This window comes from Lutra lutra, chromosome 8, assembly GCF_902655055.1.
Source record: "Lutra lutra chromosome 8, mLutLut1.2, whole genome shotgun sequence".
NCBI lineage: Eukaryota > Metazoa > Chordata > Mammalia > Carnivora > Mustelidae > Lutra > Lutra lutra.
This window is the reverse complement of record NC_062285.1, coordinates 108,524,698-108,544,673: the sequence shown is the minus strand read 5'-3', so window position 1 is coordinate 108,544,673 and position 19,976 is coordinate 108,524,698. Positions and strand designations below refer to the sequence as shown.

At 38.9% G+C, this 19,976-nt stretch overlaps 1 long non-coding RNA gene across 2 annotated transcripts in view; it reads right to left on the bottom strand.

Annotated features, from left to right (window-relative positions):
• Nucleotides 1–9,440, bottom strand: part of LOC125107474 (uncharacterized) — an 80,908-nt gene extending 71,468 nt beyond the window's left edge. For both annotated transcript variants that reach the window (XR_007129571.1, XR_007129570.1), the window contains exons 1-2: nucleotides 9,307–9,440; nucleotides 5,928–6,020 (exon numbers count right to left, since the gene is read on the bottom strand). This is a non-coding gene — a long non-coding RNA (uncharacterized LOC125107474). The remainder of the gene's footprint in view (nucleotides 1–5,927; nucleotides 6,021–9,306) is intronic.
• Nucleotides 9,441–19,976: the final 10,536 nt, after the last annotated feature.

Below are 19,976 nucleotides of genomic sequence, written 5' to 3'. Positions count from 1 at the left end.
ATATTGAAAGTATGCTATACTTGATTATTACAAAATGTGAGCTGTCCAGAGCCATATTTCTTAAGGCATTTAATTTGTATTACCCACAGGCTTCTATTAATTCCAAATGACTCTATAAGTGAACAAATATTATTTATATATCTCTTTCCTTCTCTTTAATAATTATTTATAAATATAAGATTAACCATCATGATGTGATGCTAGATCTTATGTAGAAATAAATAAGATGACAATGTAATAGGAAAGACCAAAAATAAGTAAATTACTTCACACTAAAACTGATGGCAATTTACCAGCATATTAGTACTTAGGCTTTTCTGAGTGAAAAATTAATCTCAGAAGGAATACAGTTGTTTATTTTTTTAAGAATACAATAGTAAAAAAAAAAAAGAATACAAAAGTAAAAGTTAAAGGGTGTGAAAAATTGCTAGACAGTCATTAAATACATTACTAATTAAGACTCTTCCACAACTTGTTATATGAACAACTACTAAAATAGAATTGGACTTGGTCTAATTAAGAATTTCTCTTTTTATGGCTCTTCATAGATGCATGGTTTTAAAGAATGAAGAATGTGATAATAAACAAATTGCAAATTGTTATTTTAATCATGACAATCTGCATAATTAGTAACGGCCTTAGACACATTTTTTTTTTACAATTTTGTTTTTTTTTTTCAGTGTGCCAAGATTCATTGTTTATGCACCACACCCATGCTCCATGCAATACATGCCCTCCTTAATACTCACCACCAGGCTCACCCAACACCCTACCCCTCTCCCCTCCAAAACCAGAGTCCAGTTTCTCATGGTTGGTCGCTCCTCTGATTTCCCCCAACTCACTTCTCCTCTCCATCTCCCAATGTCCTCTGTGTAATTCCTTATGCTCCACAAGTAAGTGAAACCATATGATAATTGACTCTCTCTGCTTGGCTTTTTTCACTCAGCATCATCTCTTCCAGATCCGTCCATGTTGCTACAAAAGGTGGGTATTCATCATTTCTGATGGAGGCATAATACTCCATAGTGTATATGGACCACATCTTCCTTATCCATTCGTCCGTTGAAGGGCATCTTGGTTCTTTCCACAGTTTGGCGACCGTGGCCATTGCTGCTATAAACATTGGGGTACAGATGGCCCTTCTTTTCACTACATCTGTATCTTTGGGGTAAATACCCAGTAGTGCAATTGCAGGGTCATAGAGAAGCTCTATTTTTAATTTCTGAAGGAATCTCAACACCGGTTTTCAAAGTGGCTACACCAACTTGCATTCCCACCAACAGTGAAAAAGAGCGTTCTTCTTTCTCCACATCCTCTCCAACACTTGCTGTTTTTCTGTCTTGTTGATTTTGGCCATTCTAACTGGTATAAGGTAATATCTCAATGTGGTTTTGGTTTGAATCTCCCTGATGGTTAATGATGAGAACATTTTTTCATGTGTCTGTTAGCCATTTGTATGTCTTCTTTGGAGAAGTGTATGCTCATGTCTTCTGCCCATTTTTTGACATGATTATCTGTTTTTTGAGTGTTGAGTTTGAGGAGTTCTTTACAGATCTTGGATATCAGCCCTGTGTCTGTAGTGTCATTTGTGAATATCTTCTCCCATTCCATGGGTTGCCTCTTTGTTTTGTTGACTGTGCAGAAGCTTTTGATCTTGATGAAGTCCCAAAAGTTAATGTTCGCTTTTGTTTCCTTTGCCTTTGGAGACATGTCTTGAAAGAAGTTGCTGTGGCCAATGTCGAAGAGGTTACTGCCTATGTTCTCTTCTAGGAATCTGACAGATTCCTGCCTCATGTAGAGAATCCTGCTGTGTTGTTTTTCAGTCAGTCTTGCTTGGGTTGAGTCCTTCTGCCCCCTAGCAAGGGGCTGGGCTCTGTAGAAACCAGTTTTTCAGGCCTTTGTTCTCTGGAGTTTTTTGTTCTTTGGGGACTTTTTGCAGTTTTGGGGGGGGGGGTTAAGTGGAAAGCAAACTGCACCCAGACCTCCATCTCAGAGAGAAGCCTCAGTCTGCTCCCCTTTGGGTGGTCCAGAACACACAGACTCTCCCTCTGCAAACTCCACTGAGCTGTGCAACCTCCCACAGGCAGTGCATGCCCCCAGCCACGGTCTCAGGGGTTGCCCGAAGCACCTGCTTCTCTCTGCACCCCCTTGCCACTAAAATCATGAGCGATATTGATCCAGGGAGCCCGCTTCAAGTGGCTGCCTTTGCCGCGTCTGTTGTCTGGGGTCCAGACCTCATGGCTGCGCAGGTCACAGAAGGCTGCCATGGCCAAGGGATTCTAGACTGGAGATCACGCTGAGTTCCTTCAGACGCAGGCTGGGAGCATCCAGACCCTCGGTTGGTCCTAGAGACTGCCGGCTAGTGCCCACACTGAGCTCTCTCAGGCGCCAGTGGGGATTGCGGTCAGACCCTGGTCATGCAGTGCACGTGGAGCACAGGTGGCTGTGGTTCTAGAGAGCGCAGGCTGGAGCCCACACCAGACTCCCTCATGTGCGGCCTGGAGTGCACCTAACCCAGTGCTGGTGCAAGCAGTGGAATACTTCAGGCCCAGAGACCAGGAACTGGAGGCTTAGCCACACTCTGGCATGGGTGTTTGCTGGCAGTGGCCATCCTGGGTCCATGGGCTTAGGACCGTGCCTGTGACCACCTGATTCCACCAGTTGCCCCTTAAGATCTTTTGCTCTTTTTGAGTGCTTTTAACCAGACTCTAAGTTGTTGTGTTTTTTTTTTAAGATTTTATTTATTTATTTGACAGAGAGAGAGATCACAAGTAGGCAGAGAGTCAGGCAGAAAGAGAAGGGGAAGCAGGCTCCCTGCTGAGCAGAGAGCCTGATGCAGGTCTCGATCCCAGGACACTGAGATCATGACCTGAGCCGAAGGCAGCGGCTTAATCCACTGAGCCACTCAGGCGCCCCAACCAGACTCTAAGTTAATGCTGGTCCCCAACCACAGGGCACTTTCATATTGGGGTATTACTTTCCAAAGGGTCACTTCTGGTGGCTCCCTCCCCTGTCTATTTATCTTCCAATATCAGTCGCAGCTTTCCCAGCCCGCTTTACCTCCCCACTGGTGTCTTCTGCCCCCATAGAGATCCATAAGTGTATAATCCTACATCTCAGGCTGATTTCATGGGTGTTCAAAGTGTTCTAGTAGATATTTAGCTCAATTTAGGGGACCAGTTGAAACAGGGTCTCCTACTTCCCTGTCATCTTGGCCCTAGACACATTATTGATAAGAAATGATAAGCCTGTTGTTTTCATTTCCTCAATATTTCCATGTTGAAAAATAGAAAAATGTCATAGTAACTGGGCTGATTTTTTCAAGTAATATTTAACGAGTTACACAATAAGGACCATAAAGATGTTAAGTAAATGAAATTAACAATTTCTTATCCTTGATAGAGATGCCATTTTTGTGGGTGAGTCAAACAATAAATAAGGGAATAAAAATATGATCAAGTGAGAAGTTATGGTAAGTGCTGTGAAGGAAAAAGAGCAGGTGGTAGTAAAATACAAAAGAGGTGAGAAAGTACAATCTAGAAAGTAAACTAAGTCATCTTGGAGAAGAAGATATCAAAATTGAAACCAGGCTGAAGCTTTATGGTCAAGAGAGAAGGTGCCATGATGATATTGGAGATACAGGAAGGGGCAGATCATGCTAGTCATCACTGGCCTCTCATGTGAGATACATTAGGAAATCAATAGAGGCTCAAAGAATGGAGGTACCATAATTGAATTTATATTTTTCACACATGGCTCTTGGTTCCATTTTGGGAATAGGTTAGAATGGGACAAAAACAGAAGCTGGGAGAGCACTAAGGAGATTCTTACAGGGGTCTAGGAAAGGTGTGATGGTGGACTAGGGTGGTAGCCTTGGGAACTGAAAGCTCTGAATGTAATTGCTGGTGGATTAGATACAAATAATGAAGAGGAGGAAGAAATCAGGCAATACTCCTTAGACGTCTACTTGGGCAAGTTGGTGAATTCTGGTGTTATTTAAAAAAAAAAAAATAGGAAGAATAGGCTTTCAGAGCAGAGTACAGTCAGTTGTGTGAGTTTGAAGTGTTGTAAGATAACCAAATGATTCCACAGAGGAAGTTGGATATACTAAGAGGAGAAAGTTGAGAATAGATACTATTGAAAAATGACTTGTATTTATTCCAATAATTAGCTGACATGTCTTTCTTCCCAGCTACAATGAGAAGGGCCTGAGGACTGACACATTTCTTGTTCATCATTGTTCCCCAAATTTCTGATATTCACTTTTAATAAAAGTATGAGTAAATGAATGAATACTAAGACCTTAAATCCCAGGATTGAGCATGCACATTTTTAATTGTGCCATGTAAGAATTAATAACCTTAATAATATTAAGCTCTTTTTTAATGCTGCCAAACAGCTGTACCAACTCCTAAAATTCACATTCAGATCTGGAAAATATCTTAAAAGTCACCTAATAAAACTCCTCTTTTCATAGGGTAGGAAACTGAGGCTCAGACAAAGAGTTACTCAAGGTTACAGTTGTTAGTATCAAAGTTGAAACTAGACCCAAGTTTTCTTACTCCACAACTAGAGATCATTCGATATCCTTCTGATCAAAACCCAGCAAAAATGGTTCAACTAGTTTGCATGGCATAGATATAACTAAAAATTTTTCACAGAAGATCACAAACACCATAAATTATAAAGTTGCTTAGAAAACAAATTCTCAAATGTGGAATACTAACACACTCCTTTTTAATTTACTCACTCAAAGGACTCCATAAATTAAAGAGAAAAACACCCCCATACACACTAAATGACTAAATGTTCCTTGGTTTCCAAGGAATTCTCTCACCAGACCTTAGAGACATTTATGATGGAAGATGAAGTCACTTTTAAAAAGAAAACATTGGTTCTTTTGAATATATGGAAAACCAAATGTGTGTCAATATGCTGCTGAGTCAATCAGACCACAGTAACCATACTAGAATATTCCTCAGTGTTCTCAGACTTCTGAACACCTATTACATTTTCCCATATTAAAAATATGCCTGAATGACAACAGCAATAAAAATGTGTACAACATAAACATGGCCACGCTCTAGAGGCACATTGCAGATCTCTTTATTTCTAGCACAGAGTTGAAGAAACCTGTGTCACAGACTATGTAGTTGTTCATAAAAAATGGCACCCTTTAGTCTTTTATAGACTGAAGACTCATTGTGATTTAAAGGGAGCTTTGAAACACCCAAGTGTTCCTTCAGTGCTTGAAAACAACAAATTTGGAAGTTCGTGAATGCCTACAAAACACTTAGAAATAGTCAAGCTTTAGAATATCGCCATCATATAGGGTTTTTCAACTATGGTGGACATAGCTTAAGAAAATAATGTGGATTCCCAGAAGCTGATCAATGGTTTCTATTGACTGTAAATTCAGCCATGTATGGCACATCTGGAAGGGTAGTTTGTCTGTAGGAGGGAAGGAAGGGACTCTTGTGAAAGAGTTAATCCAAAGGGAATAGAGTGTAGATACACAGTGCAGTCCAAGGAGATTAGCACCACCATAAATCCAAAATCTTCAACCTCAGCTTGGAACTAAACAGTGACAGAATTTCTAGGTTGTTTCCCTAACAAGCATTCATTCCCATCTTCCCCAACAAGTGTTGCAAACTCTGCTCTTCTAAAATCTCTAAACCCTCCCCTCTCCCTTTCTCTCCTCAGATGTTTTTACCTCCCACCTCAGATATTAGAAGCAATCAAATAAGAAAACCCTCAAATCAGTACCCAAATCAGTAAGCCTATTGGCATCCACAGACATCCCTCTTCCCTTTACTGCTGTTTTAGGAAAAATGATATCCTTCTTCCAATTCATTAATCAACTAATTCAACAATGAACCATTGCTGAATGATTTGGATTTCACTTCCAAGTTTTGGGGGAGACTCACCCACTGGCTATCTTCTTTGTCTCATATCTTCAGCGTCTCCCTCTTTACTGAATCCTTCCCAGCAGCAGTTAAACATGTTCAAATTTGCCTCACCTTAAAGAAACAAATATATGAAAAACAAAGCACTTATTCCTTTCATCCTACCTCTTCCTAGGCCTCCAATACCTACTTATTTTTGTTCTTTCTTTCCCAAACAACTCAAAATGTCTGTACATCTTGTTTGTCTCCATTGCCACTCCTCCATTTGTCAACCTACCCTACATGACTTTTAGCTCAAACATTCTTCTGAAAATATTCACATATGTCTACATGTATGTATGTATGTATGTATGTATCTGAAGTATAACTAGCACTGAAAATGCTTTCACATTACCAATGACTTGTACATAGCAAAATACAACAGATACTTTTCATTCCTTCTCTTGCTTGAAGCATCATCAACATTGAAAACTGAGAGTCACAACCTTCTTCTGGAAATAATTTGTTTCTTTGTCCTTCCTGACTCCATATTCCACCTCTCTTTCTTTCTATTTCTACTGCCTTTCCTTCTCAGTTTCCATTACAAGCATGACATCACAGCGTCCCACAGAGCTCAGTCCTAGGCCATATTTTCTTTGCATCCTGTATATTTATCTAATCAAAATAAATTATCTTCCACATTATATGCTGATGACTCACAAACTATCTTCATTTCTGAATTCTCTATTGACTGTTAGACCCATTTCCCATAAATCTCTGACATTTCTGCTTGAGGAAAGCAACCCAAATTAATTTTTCAAAACTGGTTATGACCTCCGCCAATTCCCAAAGTTGTCACCCTAATCCTTGTCTTCCGTGTCAGTAAACAGAGGCACAGGTGACCAAATTATTCAAGTCAGGAACTTGAAAATTATTTGATTTCTTCCCACACACCCTCATAACCTAACACCATATCCTAAAAATTCTACCTTTTAAAGAGCTCTAGAATTGGTCTACTCTTTTCCCTAATCAGAGTTACAATCATTGTCCAATTACTCTACTGTAATAGTTTCCTAAACGGTCTACCCTTGTGATTGCATTCTCAAAACTATAGCCAGGCTGAGCTTTTAAAATGCAGTTTCTACTCTGTATCTCCCTGCTTAGAAGTCATCAATTTTTTGTATTTTTACTACATATATCTGCTTCCATAAATAACAGATACTATTTTATTTATATTTTTAAATTTTTCAAACATGAAATATATACTATATATTCTTCTGGAACTTGCCTTTTTAACTAAGCATCTCATTTTTTAATGTTATCCTCATTAATTCATAAACTCTAAGGCATTTTTTTCAACTGATGAATAGGGTTCCATTGTGCAACTAAACCAGGGTTTCTTTTTCCATCCCTCTACTGGGGGCTGTTATGTTAGTACCACTTTTTTTTTTTTTTTTCTAATTGTGGTGAACAAAGCTGTGATTAAGTTTCTTGAAAATGTCTCTCATGTATATGTGTGACGGTTTCTCTAAAACAGATAGCAAGAAGACAAATTGCAGGGTCATAGGGATTATGTATTTTGAGCCTCACTAGATATCTCATCATTGCACAGGAATGATATACTCTAACCTTAGGATTGTGGTTATCTCAAAAGAAAAGGAGGGAGAAGAAGGGGTATGGATTTGAAATCTTAGCTGAAATGAAAACTTTTATTTCTGAAAAAAAAGTGAACAAGCAAAATAATAAGCTCCATGAAGACTACAGAGTCATCTAATGCATTGTTTTTTACATTATTTTATACTTTTAGAATATTTCATAATTCAAAGTATTTTTAATAAGGCTTTCAATGGTTGTGTCCAAACCTTTTACTGTGACTTACAAGGCCTCCTCCCCACCCCACCCTGATATGGTTTTAATTGACTTTACCAATCTCACTGAAGAAAACATACTGCTCTTGTCTGACCTCCTTGGCTCACTCTCTAGGAGTATAGGGTCTTCACGTACTTTCCCTCTACTTGAGGCATCATTGCTTTTTTCTAATTTCTTCCAGAGCCACTTATTTAATTCCTTCTCGTCTCTCAGATCTTAGACTAGATGTTACTTCCTCAGGAATCCTTCCCTGACCTTCTGAGATTAATTTTCCCTCATTATCCCTTCTCATGGCACTCTTTACTTCCTGTTTTTTTTTTTTAAGATTTTATTTATTTATTTGACAGAGATCACAAGTAAGCAGAGAGGCAGGCAGAGAGAGGGGGGGAAGCAGGCTCCCTGCTGAGCAGAGAGCCTAATGCGGGGCTCAATCCCAGGATCCTGGGATCATGACCTGAGCCAAAGGCAAACGCTTAACCCACTGAGCCACCCAAGCATCCCAAATGTTCTACTTCTTAAGAAAATATTTATTTATTCTATGTATATGTGCAGAGCTGAATAAGGACATCTGGAAATACCTCTCCCCCACCCCAAAATTTGATTTGGATAAAATGAGTTATTTTGTCTAGCGGATCCTAAGTCACTGAATTGGCTGAATTCCCACATTTTGGTTAGTTGTTTTAGTTATTCTGTTAATTATTTCACTGCCAGAATGCCCTTTCTGAATACAAACCAGGCATAGATCATGAAAACATATGCAGCCTAAAGAGGCAGCTTTTTAAAACTACCATCTCTTTCTCTTTTCTTGCTCTTACCCTAGTGCTGTTATACAACATAATACTTTCCTGCCCTCCTTAGAAATTCCTTGGGGCCAGTATCTTAGACCCCATAATTCACTCAAAAGCTATGTTATTGTCAAGGCAGCGGTTATATCCCCAAGAGTTTTGATAAATAATTCATTGAATGCATTCATTTCCAGAAGATCCACTCAACTATGAACCTGGTTCTTCTTCAAGACAGAGCAAATATTGCCTCAAAATTGAAGAGCCAGTTCAGCATAGACCAACCATGGGGAAAACGAAAGCAGAAAGACAATTTTTGGTATATAAACATTGAAGTAGATTGTAAATTCCTGTTTACTTGCAAATTTATCGCTTTCTGACCAAGCAGCATCTGCAGCAACAGAGCGGGAGGGAGAAGGAGAGCGTCTTCAGACTGGGGAAGGAAGAAAAGCTCGCGGGCCCTACAAGCAGTGGCTGGCAATGCCCCAGGGAAGAAGGGAAACCCCAGCCGGCGGTTGCTTCGAGAGTGGAAAGGGAGATCTAAGATCGGTATTTCTCCTTTTCCCTTCTCTCCCGCTGATACGTGTTCACTTTCTTTCTCTATAGCTTTACCGAACGTCAAAGTAACAGTCCCTACCATCTGTTATTTAAACAAGCAAAATTAGATTCAATTTAACATTTGCCCTGTGAGGAAGACTACGTCTTTCAGCAGAACTACCCGTCATTCTTATGGCCGCAGTTCGCCCCCAGCTTTTTCACTGAGCACTTACCTCTTCTTGACGCTCCTGCCTGTCATCTAAGCGATGGCATATATCCTCCCTGGTCACCACAGAGATATACGCCACACCAGCAGTGTAGTGTGGTCTCCGGGGCCTGGGGCCTCTGCCTCAGAGTTGCTGCTGGAGTGTGGGAACCGTTAGAAAGACCGTTAGATTTCATCTGCCCCAGTTACAACGTCATGGTGGGGGAGGGGGGCACTCCGGTGAAATTTTTGCCTTGCCGTTGAACCTAACGGTGACTGTCAAAAGTATCTAATCACTCTTTTCAGTAATCTGTTTTGAGTATAGGCCGCATGAGGGAAGAAACTGTATCTTTCTTGTTCACGATATGCCTGGAACATGGTAGTGATTTAAGAAGTATTTGTTGAATGAGTGTTTTGGATGATGGATGGATGGATGGATGGATGGATGGATGGATGGATGGGTGGGTAATAGGCAGATTCTCATAGATCTTTGGGTCTCATAAAGCTCAATATTATCTGAAATGAATCATTGCAATGCAGCATTAAGGATGCCAATCCCAGAAAGAGGAACAAAGCCTTGTTAAACCTTTACTTTGACTCCACTGGGTACAGTTAATGATATAAAAGGAAGGAAGAACATTTAGGAGCTCTGTGTTTATTAAACTCACTAGGACTCCTAATCTGAATATTATTTGCATTATGTAATCTAGAAATTTTTAATTCTAGCAAATTAACATGTGAGCATGTTCCTAGAGTAGGAGAAACTATTTGCATTTTCACTGGGATCGGCCCTGCCAATCACATCTCTAAATACAATTACAGTAATTAGTGCTTTTAATCAATTTCCAGACCTCTTGGCTCCATAGACCATAAAGTGCAGTTAAGGAGTTTCATAAGTGAGACTACTGCAAAGACTGAGTATCTTTCACACTGGTGGGTGTGTGCATAAGGAAGGAGAGGGAGGTCAGTCTTTTACCTGGCTTTCATATTCTGCCAGTGGGGCAGCCACATAAAATTAGAACTATGTCTTTGAAAATGTAAAACATAAATTAGTTCTCTCTCAGATGCCTTAGTGCCACTACCATATTAGCTTTGTTGGCATTTGGAGGAAAAAGAACTAAGGGATTTTATTTTCTGTGAATTTGGGACTACACATGAACACATTATTTTTCTTTTTTGATGAGGAGTCCCTCTCAGTACTTAATAATGTGACCCTGTGCTATAAAAATAGATTCCCTGGGTTGAAGAATAGACAGGCAACATTCCAGGGCAGGCAAAGCCATACAACAACAACAACTACTATTCCTCCTCCTCCTCCTCCTCCTCCTTCCTCTTCTTCCTCCTCTTCTCCTATTATTATTATTATTACCATTATTATTTTCCTTCAGTAATACTGATCCAAGGCAACTGGTTCCATGGAAAACATGTGTGGACTTGCACATATATATAAACAATGCCAGAAAATGGCAGAAACATTGAACACCCATTTAAGGGCCGAAGAAGAGACTGTTAGACTAATTAATCATACATCTCTCAGGGTTACCAGGACTTGGCAGATTAGCTCTTCTTATATTTGTCAGAGGTTGTGGTAGAGATTCTTTCCTCTATACAGAGGAGGGGAAATAGAGAGTGAAGAAACAAAGTCTCTATTACCACTTGGAAAAAGAAAAAGAAAACTAGGGGTCTAATGAAACACTGTAAAAGAAAGAATCTGGAAAACTGGTAGTTTGCTGGAGCTCGGTGGCTGTTTTTCCTAAAATGAAATAAAGAATTTAAGGAAATGTGAGGTGTGCTTTGACCTTCACCACCCCTAGAGTTCCAGTACACTGAAAAATCTGTTCTCCTAATTTTGATCTTCATCTTCTAGATTGCAATTGCCTCCCAGGACTTTGTTTTATACATAAAGTTATTATCCCCTTTTGAATCAGGTCTGTTGTAAATGTTCATTATAATCACTGCTGCTTAATTTAGCAGATGGTTGGAACTGAACAATTCTTCTCAGAGGAATTAAATATGGTTATGTCATTTCCCAAGCTGATTTAAAAGAAGTAATCTGAGATCAAGTAATGTTTCATTTTCCGTATTAGTTCAGAATGGTTGCCATAGATGTTTTCTTTTCCTCACATCTATAATTCTGAATATCTGTGATGAACTCGGTTGGTCTTCCTTTTTTTTTTTGAAGCTCTTGATATTTTTCAGTAAAGAAATAAAAATGAGTCGATCATTGTACCCAAATCTCATGTTTTGCTACATGATTCATCAGGAGCCCCAGAAGGGATTTTCCTATTATATTTGCACAGCACTGTTTCTCATCTGTTGTCAGCAAATACTAGGTGGAGAGAAATTATTTCTTACATCAAACTGTTGAAACATGTTAGTTCCAACTCCCATGAATACCTTGCACTTCTCTCAAGATATCGGGGATCAAATACAATTAGCATGAAACAGAGAACCTTTATCTAAAATAAATTCTCAGTATCTCCTACCTACTCGAAATGCCATCTATGTTTTTGTTCAATGGATGTTCAATTGACGAAGGACGATTTTAGCAGGATCACACATTGGGAAAGACAAGAAACTCGAAAGGGAGAGATTGCTTGTAGTTTCAGGTCTGTATCTAAGTAACAGGGTCACTTCTTTCTACCCTGGGGCTCTTCCAAAAAAGGTGGTTTGTCTAAACCAAGATTTCACTACTCATAAGGGCTTATTCTTATATGTAATTCAACCTTTTTGAACTTCCAATTTCTATGCTCGCCCAGCCTCCTACTGTTCCTGTTGATCTTTACCGTGGACACAGTAGGAAGCCAAGGGAGGGTAATATTTGAGGGTGTGCATAGATGGTTGATTTAGTCAAGGGAGCTCATTACTATGCCATTATGTTTTGTATATAGAAGCTTTCTTCTGAGGAAGTAAAGGATCTTAATTACAAATAGGAAGTAAGCTTTGCAATTCCCCTGTGAAACTGGCAAATTCTATTAAAACAGACAGGTGTCTTCCAGGGAGTTTTGGGATTGTGAGAGTAAGTAGTTAGGAGATTTAGTAGTCTGTATCTGTATCTGCACTTGCTAGCATGTTAGATCCCTCTATTTTAGTATCCTCATCAAAACCACAAATTATGGGGGCGCCTGGGTGGCTCAGTTGGTTAAGCAACTGCCTCCGGCTCAGGTCATGATCCCGGAGTCCTAGGATCGAGTCCCGCATCAGGCTCCCAACTCCATGGGGAGTCTTCTTCTCCTTCTGACCTTCTCTGCTCTCATGCTATCTCTCGCTCTCTCTCTCAAATAGATCAATAAAATCTTAAAAAAACAAAACAAAACAAAACAAAACACAAATTATGGCCATGAAGATTAATGGGATTGTGTGTGCGCAAAATACATATATGTATAAAATGTATGTACATGAAAGTTTTCTATGAATGATACAAATACTGTTTGTGTGCAAACTGGTTTTAACATTATTACTGGCAGCAGCCTCTTTCCCCTTTGCAGAGAACTTGAGAAAAGGGACTGATAAGACGCCATCTGTGGGCATCCTTGGAACCTGCTTAGACTGTTTTCACTACTGCTACTTCCCACCTTTGGAAGCTCCCCCCAACCGTCAAGGGGATAAAGGAACGGATGTATACTCCTCCCTGTGCCTGGTCAGCTAACCACCTTGTATCCCAGTCCTGAGGAGGGTGACTGCTGCGGTGATGAATGGCATCAAGTCTGGCTGAAGTATGTTTGTAGCTGGCTTCCCAAGAGAAGCAGCCTCTCAGACTGGCAGAGGGGAAACAGTGCAAGTTTTACAGTCAGACAAACTCCTTTTCTAATCATGATATATCTGTTTATCTACCAGCCATTGAATCCTGAACAAGGACTCAATCTTTGTAACTCTTATAATCTTGGTTCCCTCCTGCTTAATTAGAAAGAACTGAATAACTTTTCCAAATGATGAAAGGGTTAAGTTAGAGAACAGAGGGAAGCTTGTGGCACAGTTTCAATCACTTAGTAGGTCTTCAGTTAATGGAGTAACCAGTCTCTATCCCATCCCCGATTCTTCTGTCCTTTCAGCAGCATCTGTTCATTGCAGACCCCATCTCTGAAAACCAGTACTCCCCACCCCATATTGCAAACCATCATCTGCCCTGGAAAAAGTATTCCATTATTCTTCCTACAAGCTTCAGTGGCGTTCACTGGAATAGTTATCCTTTTGTCATGATTTCTTGGGATACAGAGTAGCTTTCTCATTCTTTTTTAGAATTATTATTGTGTTTTTCAAAACAGAAAATGGGAGAAAGAGCTAGAGAGCTCTTATGTGTTTTTCTTTTACCCTATAATAGTTTGGTTCAAGTTTTTGTCTCAAATTTAGTTTATTTGAAAACAAGGCAAGGCTTTTCACCCATAGCTCATTCTTTTATAAGGATTTACAAGCTTTTACAATCAGTTTTGCTGAAGGTTTGTATTTATTTTACTTTGGTTCTCCAATAGTTAGGCCAAGAATGCAATCAGTTGTGGTGATTCAGAGATAAATTCTTCTAGCAAAACTTATAAAAGAGTAACAGCTATTAACATTTCACATGGTAAATGAGTCAATTCAAAGAATCAGAATTTAAAGCCTTATGGGAACTTAAAGATCACCGACTTCAATACCTTATTTTTAAACAGCTCCCATTATAGAAAATTTTTAAATGTCATGGAGTGTTCTGCTAAAGAGATCACATATATAGTTTAAGTTCCACATTATCTCCATTTAATGGATTTTAAAAACTGAGTACATGAAAGGTTTAATTTTCCAAGGTTAAGTGTCAGGGAAAGACCTAAAGATTGCCCATTCTTACCCTTGGCTCTTTTCACATACCAATGATGTATCATTTTCTATGAGAGGACACTGAGACCAAGGACTCCTAATTGGTTTGAAGAGGCTGACAGACCTGGAATGGGATGTTGGGGCTCCTGAAAATCCAGTTCAGTCTTCATGTTGACCTTATTGTCCATGAAAATTGTTAAAAGTATTGTTTCTGTTATATTTTCTCCTGACGGTTTTCACTTAATATTGAGGAATTAAACAAAAACTTGGTTCCCAATCTTTTTACTTTCTCTCAACTTTTCATTTGTATTCATGTTTTCTTTTTCATAATTCTCCACTTCGGTTCTTGTTGTATCATTTCCTTTTATTACGTAGAACCTTCTTAGACGTAAATGCTATTACACACTTAATAGACTACAGTGTAGTGTAAAAATAACTTTCAAATGAACTAAGAAACCAAGAAATTCATTTGACTCGCTTTACTGTGACCTTCATTTTATTGGGACACTCACTGTATTGCGACATTCACTTTATTGTGATGGTCTGGAACAAAACCGATAATATCTCCGAGCTATGCCTGTGACTCATGAGCAAAATTTTTGCTTCCTATTCTTGTCACCTTCTGCTCTACCGGCCTAGGAGTTTGAGTTCCAGGGAAGGAATGCTTTTATTAGGAGATACAATAATTTTTATAATGCTTTTATCAGGAGATACAACTCCACTGAACTGGAAGTTAAGAATGCTGCCCGTCCACTTTGAACTCCTCATGCCTCAGAATCAACAAGACTGGCTAAGGTGATTAACCCTGACCACCAAAGGCAAACTGGACTACTACTCCAAAATGGAGGTGAGAAAGTATGTCTGGAATAGAGGATATCCCTTAGGATATCCCTTAGTAAGACCATGCCCTGTGATAAAGGTCAATGGAAAATGGTAACAACCCAATCCTGGAAGGACTACTTCAGGAATGGAGGTTTAGGTCACCTCACAGGCGAAAAAGGCCAGCTGAGGTGCCTGATAAAAGCAAAGGGAATACAGTATGGGTAGTGGGAAAAGGTAGCTAGAAATACCAGCTATGACCATGTGACTGGTTACAGAATAAGGACCGTAATTGTTACGACTATTTACTCCTCATTTTTGTTATGAATATGTTTCTGTGTGTATGTGATATATATACCTACATCGATACTAAGCAAATATAGCTTTCTTATATGCTCATATGACATAAGATGCGCTGACTTTATATCATGGTATTTCAGTATTGTTGATTTACATCATAGTACTTATGTTATGTTATGGGCTATCAAGGAGAGGAGTAAACATCACTCAAGGGTTTTGCCTTCTCTTCTAGGGAAGAGATTACTACATTTCTGATTGGTTGTGGAATGGGGGTGTCATGTTCAATGGAATTATGATCTTGTTATTGTTTGTATTTGGAGATTAACTATGGTTTATGGAGAAGATTATTGGTACCAAGATAACAAGAGGTGGACTTGTGATGGTTAATTTTAGGTGTCGATTTGACTGGGCCACAGGTGCCCAGGCATTTAGTGAAATATCATTCCGAGTGTGTCTGTGAGGGTGTTCTGTATGAAATTAACATTCAAATTGTTAGAGTAAAACAGAGTACGCTCCCAATGCAAGCAGCCTTCATCCAATCCACGGCAGGACCGAGTAGAACAAAAAGACTGAATAAAGGAGAATTTACTCTCTGCCTATCCTCCAGCGGGGCAACAATCTTCCGCCTTCAGATTCACTTAGACCACAACTAATGTTATTGGCTCTTCTGGCTCTCCAGCAAATCTTGGGACTATTGGGACTTCTCAGCATCCATAATTTTGTGAGCCAGTTCCTTATGATAGCTCTATCATAGTATCTAACCTGTCCTATTGGTTTGGGTTTCAGTTCTATTCCTCTAAAGAATGCTGACTATACCTGCTTAATGCAGAGTCACTATTTGTCATTATACAATTATTTCTGAGACCATTTATGGTCTGATTACATGTTCACTGAGTATACAGATAGTAAATGCTGGCTATTACTGTTATTATAATGTAATAATTACAAAAGCATCCATTAAAAACAGCAATAATAACCCCTGTTTACACTTAAAATATCCCAGGCACTGTCTTAAGTCCTCTTACAAGCATTAATTCTCGCAATCCATACAACACTTTGAGTTAGAAAACATTATGATCCCAACTTACTAAAAAGGAAACTGAGGCACAGAGAAATTAATTGATATAGTCAAAGTTATATAGTACATACTATAGCCAGGATTTAAAACCTAGCATGCTAGATCTAGATCTCCCACTGTATAAACTATATCTTATGTTATTATGGCTTAGAATCCCATAACGGATGGCGGTGGCTTTCTTCATACTGTATTCCCCAAACCTCGTGTATCAGAGAAGCAGCTCGAAAATATGGTGTAAGAAAATAAGTAATATCCTGGAACTAGACCTACTGGATATGATTTCCAGTCCTAAGTCTATCACATTAAGTCCACTAAGTCCAAATCACTGTGTGATTTGGAGCAAGGTACTTAACATCTCTGTGTCTCGGGTTTTTCATTTATGAAATGGGAATGAAAACAGGATTATTGTTAGGGTTAAATAAGTCAGTACTTGTAAAGTGCTTAGAGTAGTATCTAGCATTTAGTAAGTACTCAATAAATGCTAGCTTTTATGTTGGTACTGGTTTTAGTCATCACTTTATCCCCATCACCCAGAAGAGGTCATAGAATAGGCACTAGGTAAACATCTGATAACTTAAAGAATATATTTGTTGTGTCCACATTGTATTTGTTTATCAAACAACTGCCTACTGCCTACCATCCTCCCATTCATTCCTTCATCCCCTATAATGTATGAGACACTGGGCTAGAAGCTAGAATAAAGAGATCAATGAGACATGGTCTTGTCCCTAAGGCATCCAGAGCTGAGTATGTAAACTGAAGTAATAAACATTAGGTGATGAATTGAGCAGCATTTGAACCTAAACATTATTGGAAAACAGAAGGTAGGATGTGTAACTCGGGTGGAAGGGAGGTGGGGACAGGGAGTAGTGTGCCACAATGAACATCCATGTAGATGACCTTCTGCTATGAACTGTTTGTAATGACAAAGGAAAATAGACTGTTCTCGCAACCATTTTCCCAGGTATCAAGATAATGCCACTGAGGAAACTAGTTTGTTAGGATGAGCATAACTCAAATGTGTCTTTACCTGCGGAGAGATTAGATGGCTTTCTGCTTACTGCATTTTTGAAAAATACCAGGAAGTGACCTCTGGACTCCACAGGTCTTCTGATGCAATTGAGAATAATAGGTTCTGTGCTTAAAGGACAGAAGGAGCGGGGCATGTCAGTGAGGAGGGTGTTTGCCTGCAGGTGATGGTATGCCAATGAAGACTGCCTTACAGACAAGGGCAATTTTTCTCACATAATGGGAAGTTTGGCAATAAAGCAGGTATTGGCCTTGGTTCAGCTGCTTAAATATTTTATCGGAACTCGGGGTTCTTTCTTTTTTCTGGCTTTTACTATAATCATCAGTCCATGGTTGCAAGATGGTTGCTCTCTTATCCAGATTTCACTTTTATTTTCAAGACCTGAGGGGTGTTAAGATGCCAGCCTTTTATGAAGAAAGCAAAGCCTTTCCAGAATTTCCCCCAGCAGACCTCTGCTTGCATTTCATTGTCACCTGGGCACTGCCAGCTGGATTGGGGCCTGGAAAACCAAGAGACAGGACTATCACAATTGGCTTCGACCAGGGGTCGGCAAACTTTTTCCTTACCAGGCAAGATAGTAAATATTTTAGACTTTGCAGGCCATACAGTCTCTGTTGTAATCACTCAATTCTGCTATTCTAGCATGAAAGCCGCCATAGATAATCCATAAATGATTGAGTGTTGCTCTATTCCAATAACACTTTATTTATGGACACTGAAATTTGATATAACTCTCACATATTATGAAACACTATTCTTTTTTTTTATTTTTTTTCAACCACTCAAAAATGTACAAACTAATCTTAGTTCCCAGGCCATATAAAAACAGATGGCAGGCCTGATTTGGCCCATGAGTCCATAGTTTGCTGGTCCCTTGCTAGGACTAATGATAACCCATCAACTAGTCTGGGCAAAAAGCTATGACAAAGTTGGTGTTCTAACCGTTGTCTCTAACAAAGAAATGACTGCTGGATAGGCAACTAACAATGTTGCAACTAATGGTAAGTTTTATTTTCCACATGCATAGGACTTAAAAAGAAATATTTGGTATATGATCAGTCTGTAATATTTTAATTCCTCTCTCTTCTTTCCACTTCAACCTAGAATTTTTTTCTTATTCATAAAGAGCTTTTCTCTGCTCCATTAGAGCAGCTGGTATCCAGGCACAGGTTTTTATGTAATTAATATCAGAAGTCTTTGGGAGGGATATCTTTCAATTAATATGGGATTGATGACTCTCTGTTGCCACATTGCAGGGGAAAGCTGGAGAATCCCCCAAAATTATGAATTAGAAATTCCATTCAGGTCCCATAAATATTTCACAGTTTTCTTCCTGGGCTTCCAGTGGTGAGAGAAATGCAAATGGAACCCCAGCATTGAAAAAGGATATTCTGCATTCTGCTCTAGCTCAATATCATTATACATTCTCTACTTGGCAGTGGGGGAGGGAAGATTTGCAACAAGCAAAAAACAGGCTCCCTCTTTATACGTTGAATTACAAAGGCAATTTCCTTTATAGCCTACTTACAGGAATCCCTCTTAGTGTGCTGCCAACAGTATCACAACTTGTTTATTCAAAGGTTATGTGTGAATGAGAGCTTTTTGATATTAATCAAGTAATTTGCTAGCATTGCTGGGAAAAGGAAAATGTTAGCTTTATCCTGAAAAATGAAACAGCCCATTAATCAAGTTCACTCTATTGAAGACAATTATGGGGAGAGAGAGGGCAAATAGACCCTTTAGATAAGAAATTCCTAAACTGATGAAACTTTTAATAAGGTTTGGCATAGATGTCTGCATAGAAAGTGATTAATTTTAATCACCTTACAAATTATATATATCAGTTATTTGCAGATTCAGAGTTTACTATTTATTATTAATTGAAAAATAATCTTACTGAATGTACCAAATTCAAAAACAAAAGTCTGGCATATGGACTATTTTGTTCGTGTTCATTTATTATCTCCAGTTAAAGTTAAAAGGTGAAATAGAATATGCGTGTTCTTAAACAACTGACTCATTTTTTGGTTCCCTCAGCAGCACACTCTTTGTACGTTTGAGACTGAGTCTCCATCAATCAAAATTAAATTCTGCAGTAGGAGGCATTTAAAATTATTTGTATAAATGTAGCTGAATGGGATAAGGTTGTAAGATAAGGGATATGAAAAATAACTGTTCTGAGGCAACATGGTGCATAATAAGGGGGGTCTTTTTTCTTAGTTCTAGCATGATGAATTGCAAAAATCCATTAGTCAAGCACCACAAGAGAGTTAGTTTTATAAGCGAGGCATTATCTTAATTAGTTAATAACATTAAAGCTATGTAGAGAAAAGAGAAAAATAGTCCCTTTATCCAATATTTTACAATATTGCTTATTCCCCTAATTCACTTACAAACTTTACTGTTATTAAAATTTTAAATATTAAAATGATATGATGTTAGCCATCAGGAAAATGCAAATAAATACCACAATGAGATGCCACTTCCCATCCACTAGGATGGCTATAATCAAAAAGGCAGAAAATCCAGTGTTGGTGAGGATGTAGAGAAACTGGATTTGCATACATTGCTGGTGGGAATGTAAAAAGCCATAAGAGAACAAAAGAAACAGGGGCTCAGAGCCTCAGGATATGAGAGGTAGGTATTCACAAAAGCTAGGGAGCCGCACCAGACACCCCATGAA